A 15,021-nucleotide genomic window follows, 5' to 3' on the forward strand; every position below is an offset into this window, starting at 1 on the left:
AATGGGTCTACCACATTCTCCACATATGCTACCATCTGAATCTGGACGTCCCCTCTACCAATAGTGTTATCACACAACAGTGATAGGATTCCAAATTCTATGATGAACCACTTCATCAATAGGCAATCTCACTTACAGCAATGTGCTCAATTTGAGTTGTGGACTGTTATTCAGACTACATAGGACCCCATTGTGAAGATGTAACCAGATGTAGACATTCTATCATCTAGGTCTAACTAGAAATCGGTTTCAATATATCCAATGATCTGTAGTGAACTACCATCGAATACCGGACATAACTCTATTTGTCCTTCGAAGGCATTTCAGTATGTTTTCATAGTTGTCCAGTGCTCTTGTCCTGGGTTTTGAACGGTATTTTCTTACCACACTCGTAGCCTGAGCAATGTTTGGTTGAGTGCACAGCATAGTATACATGATGCTCCTTACAACTAAGGCATAGGGAACCTCTCTCATGCTCCTAATCTCCTCGAATGATTTGGGAGACATAACATTGGAGAGAGTGACTCCGTGCCTGAAAGGAACATTTCCTTTCTTGGAGTTCTCTATGTTGTATTTCTTGACTATCTAGTCAATGTAAATAGATTGGGATAATCCTATTATCCTCATCTATCTCTATAAAGTTGAAGACCCAAGATGTAGGAGGTTTCTCCAAGTTCTTTCATGGAAAATTACTGTGAAAGTAACCTTATTTATTCCCAATGAGTAGGATGTCATCTACAACCAGGAATGTAACATTATCTTCCACTATCTTCCTGTAAATGCAGAGCTCATACGGATTCGGCTCAAAGTCAAATTGTTTGATGGTAGAATCAAACCGGATGTTTCAGATCCTAGAAGCTTGCCTAAGTCCATCTATAGATCGATTAAGTTTACACACCATGTGTTCCTGACCTGCAGCAATGAATCTTTGTGGTTGTTGCATTTAGATATCTTTAGTAAGATCTTCATTCAGTAAAATACCTTTTTTTTCTGCAACTTCTTCTTTGCCTTTCTCTTCTTCTTGCCCGACTTGCCACCTTCAACAAGCATGGCTAAGGGTTTATCATTTTTATCAGTTCTTCGGACCTCTGCAACAAATCATTGAGTTCTTGAAGGCTAACATTTAACTTATTCATGTTGTCGTTCATGATAAACTGATTTGAGGGAGGCAAGGAGTTTAGGAAGGCATCAAATTTGGTGACATGATCAAGCCCTGACCCGAGAGCCTCCAGTTCATTGATGTAGCCCATCATCTTTAGACAATGGTTATGAACCATTTAACTCTCAATCATTTTAGCGGTCATAAATAGCTTTAAGACCTTTTGCCGAGTAGAACGATTTTGCTCTCCGTACATCGTCCTTAGACTATCTAGGATATCCTTGGATACTTCAATCTGATCAAATTGTTGAGGGAGGCTATGATGTAGCACTGGGCAAGAGAGTTATTCTCTTCCCATTCTTGATATTCCTTCTTATGGGCCTCAAAAGCCCTATCACCTGGACGATCCAGAGTAGGTTTTTAACAACCTTGTCCAAATTCTCGGATGTTAAAACCAGCATAAGGTTACGGAACCAGTCAGCATAGTTTGGGCCCTTAAGCTTATTGTCATCCAACAATTTGGCGAATTGTTCATTTTCCACTTCTGATAAAGGGCAAAGTAAATTATTAGCCCACAACCTAATTTGATTCATTTTATCTACATAAAAATGACTTTTAATCTATGTTCCATTTCCATTTTGTTTATCTTTGAGATTTCCCTCCTATCTCAGTGATGGAGACTACGATATATGTCTCTGAAAATGTGGGAAATCATATAGAGTGCATGGAGCCAACTGTTTCAGCCGTATAACCCCACCACCTTCTATTAAGGATCATATCCACTCATCTTATGAGCTTTCCCTTTGGCCTCTATCAAACAAGGTCCATTGCCATTTTATGTTAAACATTTTTGTCTAGTAAGTGCTTACCCATCATATTCGTGAACGCCAAGGTACCGTGAGAGAGTCTTCCATTTTAGGATAAGCCCCTCCCACATCGGTCTATGACACCCCTATCATCTTATGAAACAATCCAACAGACTCACAGCAAATGGATAGCCCAATTTTATGGATAAGCCCATCTTCATGCTAATGATGGAAGGCCTTTAGAGAGTTCATCATATGAATCTCTCTATCACATGTACTTATATTTTGATGGAGGGAATGAGTAATTACTCCCTAGTTCTTATTTAGGTCAAACCAAAGTGGTTCCCCTTGGCTTTCTCAAAGTCAGATTTAGATGGACCCTAAACGGGCTAGGGTTCCGCATGATTCCTCTCGGGGAGGAGGCTGATGTGTGGCCCATCAAGAAGGGAGATCATCCAATGATCTTAAGGACACCATGGCAATGATGTGCATTCAGCCATGGTATGCGTAAGAGCCACTTCGAATTAACATGGGCCAAGCGCTTTATGGTCCATGTACGTAGCACATCACACATCATACATCACATGCATGAAACAAACACATAATTGATCCAATCAATTAAATCAACTGTAAAACCCTAAATTAATTAAGTTATATCAATGTCAGCCCACTAAAGCCTATAATATTATCATATAACATTATTTAGGTCTATGGGCTGATATGCAAAAGGTAGTTCGGCCCATATAGCATTTATGCTGAATTAGGCTAATATAGTTTTAACTTAATGAAACTGGGTTTTGCAAGGTGGGCCGAATTGCATCTTGTAATGGGCCATCAAACCCTTAACCCAAATCATAACTTGGGTCTGAGAATAGACCCCTATTGAACCATAGGTTCGCTCCAACCAGTTTGGACCAATCTTGGGTCAAACCAACCTAGGGTTTGGTGTCCATTGCAAGATCCAATTCAAGATTGTGATATGAAATTAATTACAGCCGATTAAAGACATTCAAGAATCAGCAAGAAAACATATTAGAGGGTTGTACATGTGATTTCACACCTACAAAACAAAGGGTTAATTGCAGATAGTGAAATCCATATTTGCAAATCACAGATTGCAGTTTCTTTAACTGCAAAAGATCTTATCTTCCTCCATGCGCTCTAGTAAGTCTTCATATGTGAAAAAAAATTAGAAAAACCTAATTTTCTATTAATTACATCACATCAAATCCTATACATTTTGTCTAAAAATAAAATAAAATATTTATTTATAGACCAAAATGAATAGAATAAAAAATTTGCAGGGTGCGCAAATCTTGCCACCTTTAAAGAATTCAATCTCCATCACACAACAACCCAAGAATTCAAGAAACGATTACATAACCATTCCATAATCATTAAAGAATAATAAAGAAATAATTTCAGATCTGTACGCCCATTACTGAGAACCGATTTCTCAGAAAATAGTAAACTTGCGCAAATTGTGTAGAACAATTTCTACTCATTTGCACAAGTTCAAATCTGGTCCAGATTTCGTTCAAGACTTGAACCTGTCTCTGATACCACTGAAGGGATAGGATATCCATCATATGGATGTCTGAACCATGCAGGGTGGCTGGGCGAAATTTCAAAAAATTTCTTTATCCCATCTAGTAATCATATTTCCTGATTTAGAAAAACTGCATTTTTTCAAGGTTCGTTGTTGAAACAAAACGGAACAAATCTGAAACCAAGATTAGGGGGAGGAATACCTGATACGGACCAACAAGTTGGAAATCAACTGCCGACAGTTTACGTTTCCATCAGAGAGAGTGCATTCTCATACTACCCCAATCCGACACCTAGTGCATTCTCACTGATTGGCGTATCAAAGACAACCCAATCTGACACCTAGTGCAGTACCATAGTCGACTCTAGGGGTCAGGTGTAACATTCTAGTTTTGCCCATCTGTCTCCAAGGTATAGGGCAATATTGGAATTTGGTCTGATTCATGTATTAAGAAAACCCACACTCCATGTACCTTAGGTCTCACCCTGACAGCTGACACAAGCTACCCCAACCCACTTAGCGGTACATCAGTGTCAGCCTTGGTAGGATAAATCTCTCCATTTCTATCAACGACTGTGAAGATTCTAAACTAACACGAGTCTAATAAATGTCTAGTTTAAGGGTATTACATAGAAACACACCAATCTAACATGAATCAAATATTTACTTTATTCATTTCCAATAAATGCCATATTGTACATCAAGCTTATTGGAGTTAAGGGAATACACTGTCTAACAGCTCCCACTTGCACTTAAGTCCAATAGGATACAAGCTGGAGTCCCATACTTTCCACATGTTTCTAAAACACTTTCTATGTTAGTGGCTTAGTCAATGGATCATGCACATCCTCTGTTGTTGCTACCATCTGAATCTGGACTCCCCCTCTACCAATAGTGTTATCATACAACAATGGTAGGATTCCAAATTCTAAGATGAACCACTTCATCTATAGGCAACCCTACTTACAACAATGTGCTCGGCCTAGGTTGTAGACTGTTATTCTTACTATATAGGACCCCATTGTGAAAAATGTGACCAGATGTAGACATTCTATCATCTAGGTCTGACTAAAAGTCGATATTAGTATATCCAACAATCTATAGTGAACTACCATCGAACACCAGACAAAACTCTTTTTTTCCTTCGAAGGCATTTCAATATGTTTTTACAGTTGTCTAATACTCCTGTCCTAGATTTTGAATGATATTTGTTTACCACACTCATGGCATGAGCAATGTTTGGCCAAGTGCACAATATGACATACATGATGCTCCCTACGGCTGACATAGGGAACCTCTCTCATGCCCTCAATCTCCTTGGGAGTCTTGAAAGACATATCCTTGGAGAGAGTGACTCTGTGCTTGAAATGAACATTTCCTTTCTTGGAGTTCTCCATGTTGTATCTCTTAACAATCTTGTCAATGTAAATAGACTGGGATAATCCTATTATCCTCTTTGATCTATCTCTATAGAGTCAAAAACCCAAGTTGTAGGAGGCTTCTCCATGACCTTTCATGGAGAATTGCTGTGAAAGACACACTTTCACCATAGTTAATATCCCTACATCATTCCTAATGAGTAGGATGTCATCTACATACAGAACCAAGAACGTAACCTTATCTCTCACTATATTCCTGTAAACGTAGGGCTCATCCGGATTCTGCTCAAAGTTAAATTGTTTGATGGTAGAGTCAAATTGGATGTTCCAGCTCCAAGAAACTTGCTTAATTCCATATATAGATTGATTAAGTTTACACACTATGTGTTTCTGTCCTGCAACAATAAATCCTTGCAGTTGTTGCATGTAGACATCTTCAATTAGATCTTCGTTCAGGAATGCAGTTTTGACATCCATTTTCCAAATCTCGTAGTTATGGTTTGCTGCTACAGCTAGTAGAATCCTAGTGTATTTAAGCATGGCCACGGGCAAAAAGGTTTCCTCATAGTCGATTCCATTTTTCTGAGTGTACCTTTTGCCATAAGGTGAGCCTTGTAGGTCTCAATTTTACCATCGGGGCCCTTCTTCCTTATATAGGTCCATTTGCCACCAATTGCTTTCACCCCAAGGGGTGGATCTACTAGAGTCCAGATTTCATTAGTCTTCATTGAGTCCATCTCAGCTCTCATGGCATCTACACACTTCAAGGAATGTATGTCCAACATTGCTTTTGTATAAATCACGGGATCTTCCTCATTAGTCGTTGCTTCCATCAAGTAATTTTCTTGATCATAGCTTATGAGAATAAAATCTATCATATTTTATTCCTTAATATTCTGTCTTTTATACTGAATTAGTACTTAATTAGACTCATATTTCTTGTATTTCGGTTTAAGAGGCATGAAAGAAGGCATCAGGAGCAAAGAAAGACAAATCGGATGATTTTTCACAATTTCAACATCATTCAGTAATCTGTGCCTAACTCATGTATTCGAACTTCGATTGGACTGATTCAAGACCCACTGGAAAGATAAAAGAAAAATCCACAACTTTTATGTTTTGGGCTTTTGTAGATTTGGCTTGCATCGAAGTCAAATCCAGGCCCGAAGTTAGGGCAAATTCGTAGGAAGGCCCAATCCGCAATTGAAGCCCAACTTGCAGAAAAGCCTGGCTGAAGCCCAATTTGCAGAGGAGGTTTAATACAAATCCAAAACAAGAAACTGAGAGGAGTCCTTCCAGATCTAAATTCTTGATGTAATCTTAGAAAGATGAAGGGATTGAGTTCTTTAGATAAAGAGATAAGAATAGGATTAGAATAGGACTTTCTATTCTTGTAAGATAAACTTCAAGAGGAAGTAGGAGACCACCCCCTCCCCTTTAAGCTATATAATGGGGGGTGGACTAGCTTGAGGCATCACTCAATCTTGGGGATTGAATCAAGAAGCAAGGAGCAATCAGTCAAGAAAGGATCAAGAATTCAAGAAACTTCAAGAAGAAGGTGGCAGCAAGAAGAGGAGATTTCAGCACCATGGGCGAATCCAAGAGTTCTTTCTTTCCCTTTGTTTGCTTTAATTCTTCTATCATGAACTGATTTGTTTCTTGATAGGGCTTAGAAAAGCCTAATCATGTTAATGAATATATTTTTTTCTTTATGATTTATCCAAGATTGTGATTTTCATATAGTTCATGAATTATTGTGCTTAATGCAATTAAGAGCTTGGCCACCTCTTAATTGATTTGAGTTATGTGAATGAATCGAGAGAAAAATATTCACATAATCGACTGGATAATTCATAGTGTGAATTGAATGGTATATAGAGATATATATACATGATTCATCTGAATTTAATGGTTTTCTTGGACTTAATGCACTCCCATCTTGAGAGCTCTACTCGAGAGATCGAAAGGCTACCTAATGGGCATAAATTTAGTATATCTTGAGAGAGAATATTAAATAACACCGGAAAGACCTCAGCTTATGGGAATGTCAAATAATCTTGGTTAATCGAACCCATCAATATTCATTACATTGGTTAGATGGACCAAAAGTCCTAGCGATTTCATCCATTGCATATTCGGTTAGTGATCACCTTTGTTTCTATTATCTTTCTCTAGTTTTTATTTTCAGTAGATCTTACTCAAATCTAAAATTCGATTGTCCAGATAATTAGGGAAGATGGTGGTTCTAATACTTATTTTGTTAAATCCCTGTGGGAACGATATTTTTATACTACTTGATAACTAGTGCACTTGCTAGGGTTATATATTTATAGCTATCAATAGCCATAACGAACCGGAGGCCTGGATTCCTGGGTAGACCATCTAGGTTGGTTATTATTTGGAGCCTGTTGGACATCTCCCACTACCCCTGATCTCTCCTCATCATGAACAACTTCCTGATGATGATTGTTTAGGATGTAATCTTCTTCTAAGAAATGAGCATTTCGACTGAAAAAAAAAAAAGCTTTTATCTTTTGGTTCATAGAATAAATATCCTACAGAGGCTTTGAGGTAGCCTACAAATAGGCAACGACTAGTCTTGGATTTTAATTTGTTTGCACTTGTTCTTTTAACATGTCCTGGACAACCCCAAATCTTCAAGTGTCTTACACTTGGTTTCTTACTGGTCCGTAGCTCATATGGAGTCCTAGGAACAAATTTGGTTGGAACTCGATTCAGCACATATATCACAGTCTCTAATGCGTACCCCCAAAAGGATGTAGTTAGTTTTGGGTGTACGAGAAGTGACCAGACCATATCCAATAAAGTCTGGTTCCTCCTCTCTGGCACACCATTTAATTGTGGTGTAGCTGGAGGAGGTAACTGTAAAACAATCCCATTGTCCCTTAAGTAGTCTATGAATTCGTCGTAGAGATATTCACCTCTTCGATTTGATCGAAGGGCTTTGAACTATCTCCCCAACTGTTTCTTGACCTCTTGCCTGAACTCTTTGAACATTTCAAATGATTCAGACTTATTTCTCATTAGGTACACGTAACCATACCATGAGTGATCATCGGTAAAAGTTATAAAATAGACATGCTGGTTATGTGTCCTAACAATCAGGGGATCACATACATCAATATATATTAGATCAAGTATGCCTGTAGATCTTTTAGGTGTTTGGTGATTGGGGTTGTTGTTTTGACTTACAGTCCCTAATTTTTGCTATAAAATTTATTGTGGTGTTTTATAATTTGAGCAATATTTTGGCATGTTTTCTATGTGTTAATAGCGTGCTCGATTCACTACTTTTTTATTTCCCTATGAAATCTTTGGAGCAGAGGTTTTTTGCATTCTCGTGGCATTTAGTGGTAGTGAGACATGCATGTGATGTGGTTTTCATCATTTATCAAGTATAATAGTTGTATGGCATTACTGCACGATGGATGTGCATGTGGGTCGGTGATTTGGTGTTGGTTTTGCGAAGTGGCTGTTTGTTAATAATGGCAGTCCTTTTAAATTGTTCTGCGATTGGCCTACCTTTTTTAGGGTAAATCTGTAATTTACATCATGCTTCTTTTTTTATTGAGCGACGACAGGAGACTGGTCATCATTTCTCTTGGTCTTCCACGGTGTCATTTGAACTTCCATACTTGTGCGAGGCTTCTATAAGAAGGTAATGCTTGGGAAGATTTTTGTGCTTCATATTTGCATTTTTCGTTGCGAGTCTGTTGCGCTTTCTCTGTTTGATTTATCTCGCTTTCTGAGTGCTCCCATCTTTTCATTTCTTCAAACCCATTTGCTGCAATGTCTCCTTGTGCTCAGAAGAAGTCTGAGCGTCCCTTTGTCGACTTCGACAGAGTTATAGATATTTTAGAGATGCTCTCAGAGTGTGAGGCTATGAAAATGGCCGATGGTGGAAAGGCTTTCTAGCCTCCTATGCCAGTAGCTACAGGCAGAGGAGGTGAGTTCAATGCTATAGAGGGGAAGGAGTTGATGTGCCTGTATGGTCGTTTGGACCGTCCCATGTCTTTTCGATGTCATGAACCTTAGACCAATGACTCGAAATCATCGGTAAACTATTCTGATTGGGCTCGCTACAAACTGGAGAACCCTATGTTCTGTCAGTTACTTTGGGATGCCGGTCTTCTTCATTTTGTCGACTGGTTTTTGGACCTCCCCAGCAAGAAGGGGGATCAGCTACATGAAGTTCCTATTGGAGCGTTGGTGTTTCCGTACTCACAGGATGCTTTTGGTGAATTTGGCATCATCGTTGAAGATTTTTCTGCTCTTTTGGCCCTTTCAGTAAGGGTCTGGGTGACATTATGGTTTGTAAGGGGGACAACCAATGTCATCTTGCTGCAGTTATCCTTTATATTGCATCCCTTAACTACGACCTTCAAATGGTTTTGATTCCTCTTGTTGTTCTTGCTCCTGGTGGCCATCGATTGCTTGGCCTCTATGTTTTGGGGATACTTGTTCGATCAGATGGATGACACTGCCCATCAGATATTGGATCCAAGCTGCAAACATCGTTGCAGCTACATTTTCTCGCATTTTTTTATGTTCATTTGTGAGCAGTTTTAGCTTAGTGTTAGTCCCCATTGGCTATCTCCTTTGGTGTTACTATTGCGACTCTAGATGGGGATCAGACCGGGGAATAGTCTCTGGGTGTTTGCCGAGGGAAGCGATGGCTCGATGCCAAGAAGCTTAAATAGTTTGGCATTGTTGAGATCGAGCTGAAGTTGTCTTCACTCGAGGGTTTTGTTTGGAGGCCATATATTCATCTTGTTTGTCATTCCATGCCATTCTGCAGAAGCGTCAATGTTCCAAGTATGGGGAAAAACAGTGTGTTGTTGAGACCACTCACCCTCTTGCCCATGTGGCACATCTTGTACTCTGGCCTGGGGTCATCGCATATCTTGATCGGGCCCGCGAGGCGTAAGTGACATCTTACCATCCTAATCAACTTCTCTAGTAGTTCGGTTATGATGGTATTGGATCGTAGTTCTTACAATCTTCGGGTGAGGATGTATTCTGGAGTTGCCAGAATGAGTTAGTGTTCCCTGGAATTTCTCGTATCCCTCTAGTAGGTTTCAGGAGGGTCGAGGTGTGCAGGTCGCTGCACTTATCTTATGTTTGTTCACTGTTTGGCGGGATGCAGTCGTTTATGGTTGCTGACCCCGCCCCCATCATATTATGCCCCCCCCCCCTCCGGGTCACGAAGCTGAACAGGGGCAGGTGGAGGCCCCTTCCCAATCTAGTGCTTCTCAAGTTGTTAAGGAGAAGCGGGAGTTCTTTGGCGCTGTTCATAAAGGTAAGATTCCCACTATTGAAGAGGGTGAAGGCAGCCATCCCCATGCCCCTAAGGGATCCAAGACAACAAGGGTGCCCTGGTCTTTCTAGCCATCAGTATCGGGGCCGGTTTGTGAATCAGAGTATGACGTTCTAGCGTCCCAGGTGAGGGAGCATCCAGTTGGAGATGCTCGACAGGAGCATCTTAAAGAGGCTGCATAAGATCCCCCAGTTCTTCTCCTGAGGTTGGGGAGGCATTAGATATAAAATCGGTGCAATTTGCGGTCCCGGTTCCTTCTACCAGGGTGGTTACTGTTCCCGTCGCCAGAGGACGAGTGAAGAAGATGGCTCCTCGTCGTTAGAGGAAGGAGAAAGAAAGCTCTGGATTGGTAAGCTTGTGTCATTCTTGTTCGATTTATGTTTGAATTTATTGCGCCATCTGCTATTGTGTACTAACATTACTATTTTAGTCATTTGTGTTGAAGCGGGTCGATGCTAGCGAGGCTCGCCCGAAGCTGAAACCCCACAAGTACCTTCTGAGGGTGTTGTGGGTGGGTGAGAAGGTATGTGTGATTTAATTGCTTATTTGATTCCTTAATTTGTTATGTTGTGCCTTTAATCGCATCATATTTGCCTTGTCATAGGAATTCTGCGATGTGAACTTGGCGGATGTCTCAGTGGCACCTGTGATTAGGCGCTCGGTAGCAGATCTTAAGTCTTTGTAGCCCCCTGTCCAAGAGCAAAACTTACCTGAGCACCCATCTGTTAACCTAGAGGATGTGGGTGTTCAAGCGTGTGCTGACAGGGATGCTGCTGCCTGCGAGTCTGTGTCTGGCAAGCCAGGGCAAGAACAAGAACCCTCTGCTCTCATGGAAGAATAGACCTCCAGGGGTTTGATGGGTAAGACTAAGGCAGCTTAGAGGCATGAGCCCTCTGTATCGGAGTAGCGAGCTAGGGCGTGAGCAGAGGCTCTTTGCTACAGACCATGGAGAGGAGCCTAAGAAGATGACTACTTTTGTATTGCCCGAGAGCTTTGTGGGGATTCATTGTCGGAATCTCAACGTGAAGAGGAGTATGAAAACTATGTAGAGGTAACAGTGGTGTGTTCTCAACAGTACAAGGCTTCAACGGAGTCGAATGTATGCTCTGAGAGTTAGCCTGAGTCTGACCCTGTGGGTGTTGTGACCCCATCGCTCACTAAGCCTATGTCATATTCTGAGGAGCTCATATTGGTGCATTAGGACCTCAAGGACTATAATGAAAAGCATGAACTCGTGCCTCTGAGCTACTTCATTATCGATTCGGTTGTCATTCAGGCCATCCGTAAGCATGAAAAGTATGTCATTTCAAAATTTGTGGAGAAGTCTACAGCGTTGGTCATTCGGAAGGGGTGGCTACCGACAGGCGACTTCCCACCAATGGTTATGGGGGCGTCATTGAACACTATAGTAGCAGTTATGAACTGCATTATGGACCAGTCGATAGATGAACTCTCATGGTCTACTTTTGTCCATTGGATGAGAACCTGTGCATCCTTTGCCTCCTTGGGTTTCAAGATGGATTGTATAGAGGAGAGGGTGGTTCTCTTGGAACATGTTTCCTAGAAGGCTGGGTACCAGGAATCCAAGCCCTTGATTGCGAGCGCTTCCAATGAACTCCTCCTACGCCAAAGGGTTGTCCAAGCAAATCTTGCAAAAGCTAAGGAAAAACTAAATGCTTTGCTCAACAAGATTGCTCGCCAAAAGAAAATAGTGTGGCATATTGATAACTCTGTATTTTGATGCCTTAAGGGCATCATTTTAGGGGTATTTTAGGCCTAAGAATAGTCAAAATGTGTCATTTCCCGATTAAATTCAATATTGTGACCTCTAAGGGTCCTTGTGCAAATTCTGGGGAAAACTGGAGAAGTTTCAGGGCTGAAATGCAGTTTTTGAAAAGCTGGTGTGAGTTCTAACTAAGAGACGGGGTGTTTCTATGAAAAACTAAGCACAGGAAGGTGCCTCCTATCTGCCAAACCCAGATAGGTGCCCCTCCTATTGTATTAGCATACTCCCCTCTCTTTAAAAAACCCTAAAACGCCTCTTCACTCATTCTTTTCACTTCCAACAAATCCTATCCTCCCTAGGCTATCAAACCTCCACCCTCCACTCCTCCTTAACTTCTAATCTCAACCATCCAAGCCTTAGCAGCCCCTCATACCTTTAGATCTCTCCCTATACAACATCCTAGCCTTACACCTCACTCCTTAAACCACAACGAATCCCTTTAAGGTGCCACATCACACCAACCAATCACATTTCTCCAGCTTTAGGCACCCAAATATACTCCCTCCATTCTAGGCACCCAAATCTCTGCCCTTCATAATATTGGGTGCCCTCTCTTTCTCTTTTCAGCTTTAATATCACCTTAGAACAATCCTAACCCTCAATTCTCAATCTTAGGGTGCCCATATTTCTGCATAAACTCAATTGCCGCCCCTCTCATTCTCTCTAATCCTAGTTTTGCCCACCCTTCTCGATAAAAATGACTCCAAGGGCCCTGGAGAAGGGGTTGGTCAATTCACCCAGTTCACAAGGCTAAGGTTTCTTGAGGAGTTCAAGGGTTGTAGAAGGTAAAGATGCCTAGTTCTTGTCAGAAGGGGTTCCTGCAAGTAGTCCAAATAATCTGCAACTACTGCCACTGGATTTGATTAGCCATCCCTTTCATTTTCTTTATTTTCTTTTATGTTATTTTTGGTTGGAGTTTTTCCCCAAGTAAGATGGAAGGTTGTTCTTGAGAAGTTCAAGGGTAGAGAAAGAGCAGAATGTCCAGGCAAGAGGAGGGGTTCCTGCTTACAATTTGCCTAGCCACTACTGCCACCTATGGATCCGGATCCCAACCAATTTTTCATAGTTTTAGATTTACTTTTTATGCGTGTTTTGATTTTCTGTTCTTTAATTTCCAAATTTTATTTTATTTTTGCAATTTATTTTTATCAAATTTAATTTTTGTCTTCCTTTCTGTAGATCTGAAATTCGGCCAAGTAAGACAGAAGGCCCATGTCGAGGAGTTCAAGGGTCAAAGGATAGATCTAGAGATTGCTACCTCTGACCGAGTTACAGATTTTTTATTTAGTTTTGTATTTCTGTTATTTATTTATTTTTTTTTGCAATTTTTACTTTCATCATTGTTAGAAATTTATTTTAATGGATTCCAGTTCAGTTAATTAAATTTTGTGTTTCTGCAATCTCAAACCTAGTTATTTTGTCCGGATTGAAGTACGTAATAATTTTTCCCTTGCTTCCCTATGGATACGACCCCTTTCTCACCACTAACTATGTTTTGTAGTTATTTTGAGAATCAAAAAATTTATAAATATTGAAACTGGTGTTCTGAAGTGGCTAATGACACACTTTCGGACACACCACATATTGATGAGGAAGATAAAGAAATTATAGAAATCCGGTCACAATGACAGAGTTTGGTGGAAATCACTCGTATGAGGAGAAGTGCTATATTTTTGTAAAGACATAGAATGTTTAATGAAAAGATGATGTTTGTGTTCGTGTATGTAATCAGTTAATTCTTATTTCATTGATTATTGCTTGACTGGTTTGATTGCAAGAAATCCCTACCTTTGTGTGGGACATTTGGGATGAATGCAATGCTAGTAGGCTTACTGGGCTGAATGTAATGCTACAAAGTCTTATCATACCGAGTGTGCTCGAAGTGGTTTTGGGCTTCCATTAGTTCACTATTTTGGTCATTTTCCAGGCCGTAAGATAGAGACTTTGGCCCCATAGCGATTAGATAGTTGTAGAGCTTAGTAGCTTCTCTTATATGTCCATCTTTGCAATGGACAAAATGTGCGAAGTTTGTACAATTCTAAGTAGTTTTGCATTACCTGTGCCTAGAGTATGAGCACTTGTTTAAATATAATAATTGATTGTGCGCCAATGGCGGATAATTGTTTTGTTATCGCTTGTTATTTGGTTGTTTCTTTGACGTAACGGGGCATGTGAATTCCTTGTCACAATTACAAACGTGCCTATTTCAGTCAAGATATTCTCATCATGTTTCCAATAAAAATGCCAAATTTATGCATATATTGTGAATACTAATATAACCACAGTGTGCCATCACATATGAAATCTTTTGGATTGTCACAGTGTGACTTGGTTATGTCATCGCAACCTAGAGTGTTAGGTGTCTGTAGTGTTTCATCGCCTTGTAGTTACCAAGGGTTTTTTTTTGTTAAAGTGTATCAGTGCATTTGGATTTGTTACACTTTTCTGGTGTTAACAGGACATGTCATCACCAAGTGTTGTGATGCTTGTTACAATGGCTTTTCTGTTGATGTTATCAGTCATCGTCCTTGGACTTTCCAAGGTCATCTTGGGTTTGCCTAATAATGTTATCATATTTGGGAAAACCACATGTTAGGTTTTATCATAATGTCTGGTGTTTCCATTGCTTTTCTGGGTTTTCCATGATAAGTCATCGCACTTTAGAAAGCTAAGTGTTGAGGTTTGTTGTTTCTTTTGGTGTTGTTGGAGGATATATTACTGCATTTGGTGCTGCCAATGTCTTTCTGGGCTTGCCAAAGGATGCTTCATCACACCTGGGGTTGCCAGAGCCTTCCTGAGTGGACCAGGGAATTATGGGACCATACTTGGGATTGCTAGGGCATTCCTGGGCAGACTAGGGAATATGTCATCGCACTTGCCGGAACAGGGCCTTCCTAGTGGACCAGGGTATATGTGATCGTGCCTAGTGTTGATAGGGCCTTCTTTGGCAGACTAGGGAATATGTCATAGCACCCGCCAGAACAAGGCCTTCCTGACGAACCAGGGTATATGTCATTGCACCTTCTAGAATAGGGCCTTCCTGGTGGACCAGGGTATAGATAAT

At 40.5% G+C, this 15,021-nt stretch overlaps 1 long non-coding RNA gene across 2 annotated transcripts; it reads left to right on the forward strand.

The window, feature by feature from the left end:
- Window positions 1–8,457: 8,457 nt before the first annotated feature.
- Window positions 8,458–13,341, forward strand: LOC148874288 (uncharacterized). Of its 2 annotated transcripts, XR_016111326.1 has the most exons (4): window positions 8,534–10,520; window positions 10,602–10,694; window positions 10,776–11,222; window positions 13,137–13,341. It is a non-coding gene; the product is annotated as an uncharacterized LOC148874288 (long non-coding RNA). The 2 variants fall into 2 exon arrangements; XR_016111322.1 differs by lacking the exon at window positions 13,137–13,341 and having other exon boundaries at window positions 8,458–10,520; window positions 10,776–12,018.
- The last annotated feature ends 1,680 nt before the right edge of the window (window positions 13,342–15,021 follow it).

Source organism: Nelumbo lutea, chromosome 1 (genome assembly GCF_056320005.1).
Source record: "Nelumbo lutea isolate HS-2025 chromosome 1, American lotus-T2T, whole genome shotgun sequence".
NCBI classification, from domain to species: domain Eukaryota; kingdom Viridiplantae; phylum Streptophyta; class Magnoliopsida; order Proteales; family Nelumbonaceae; genus Nelumbo; species Nelumbo lutea.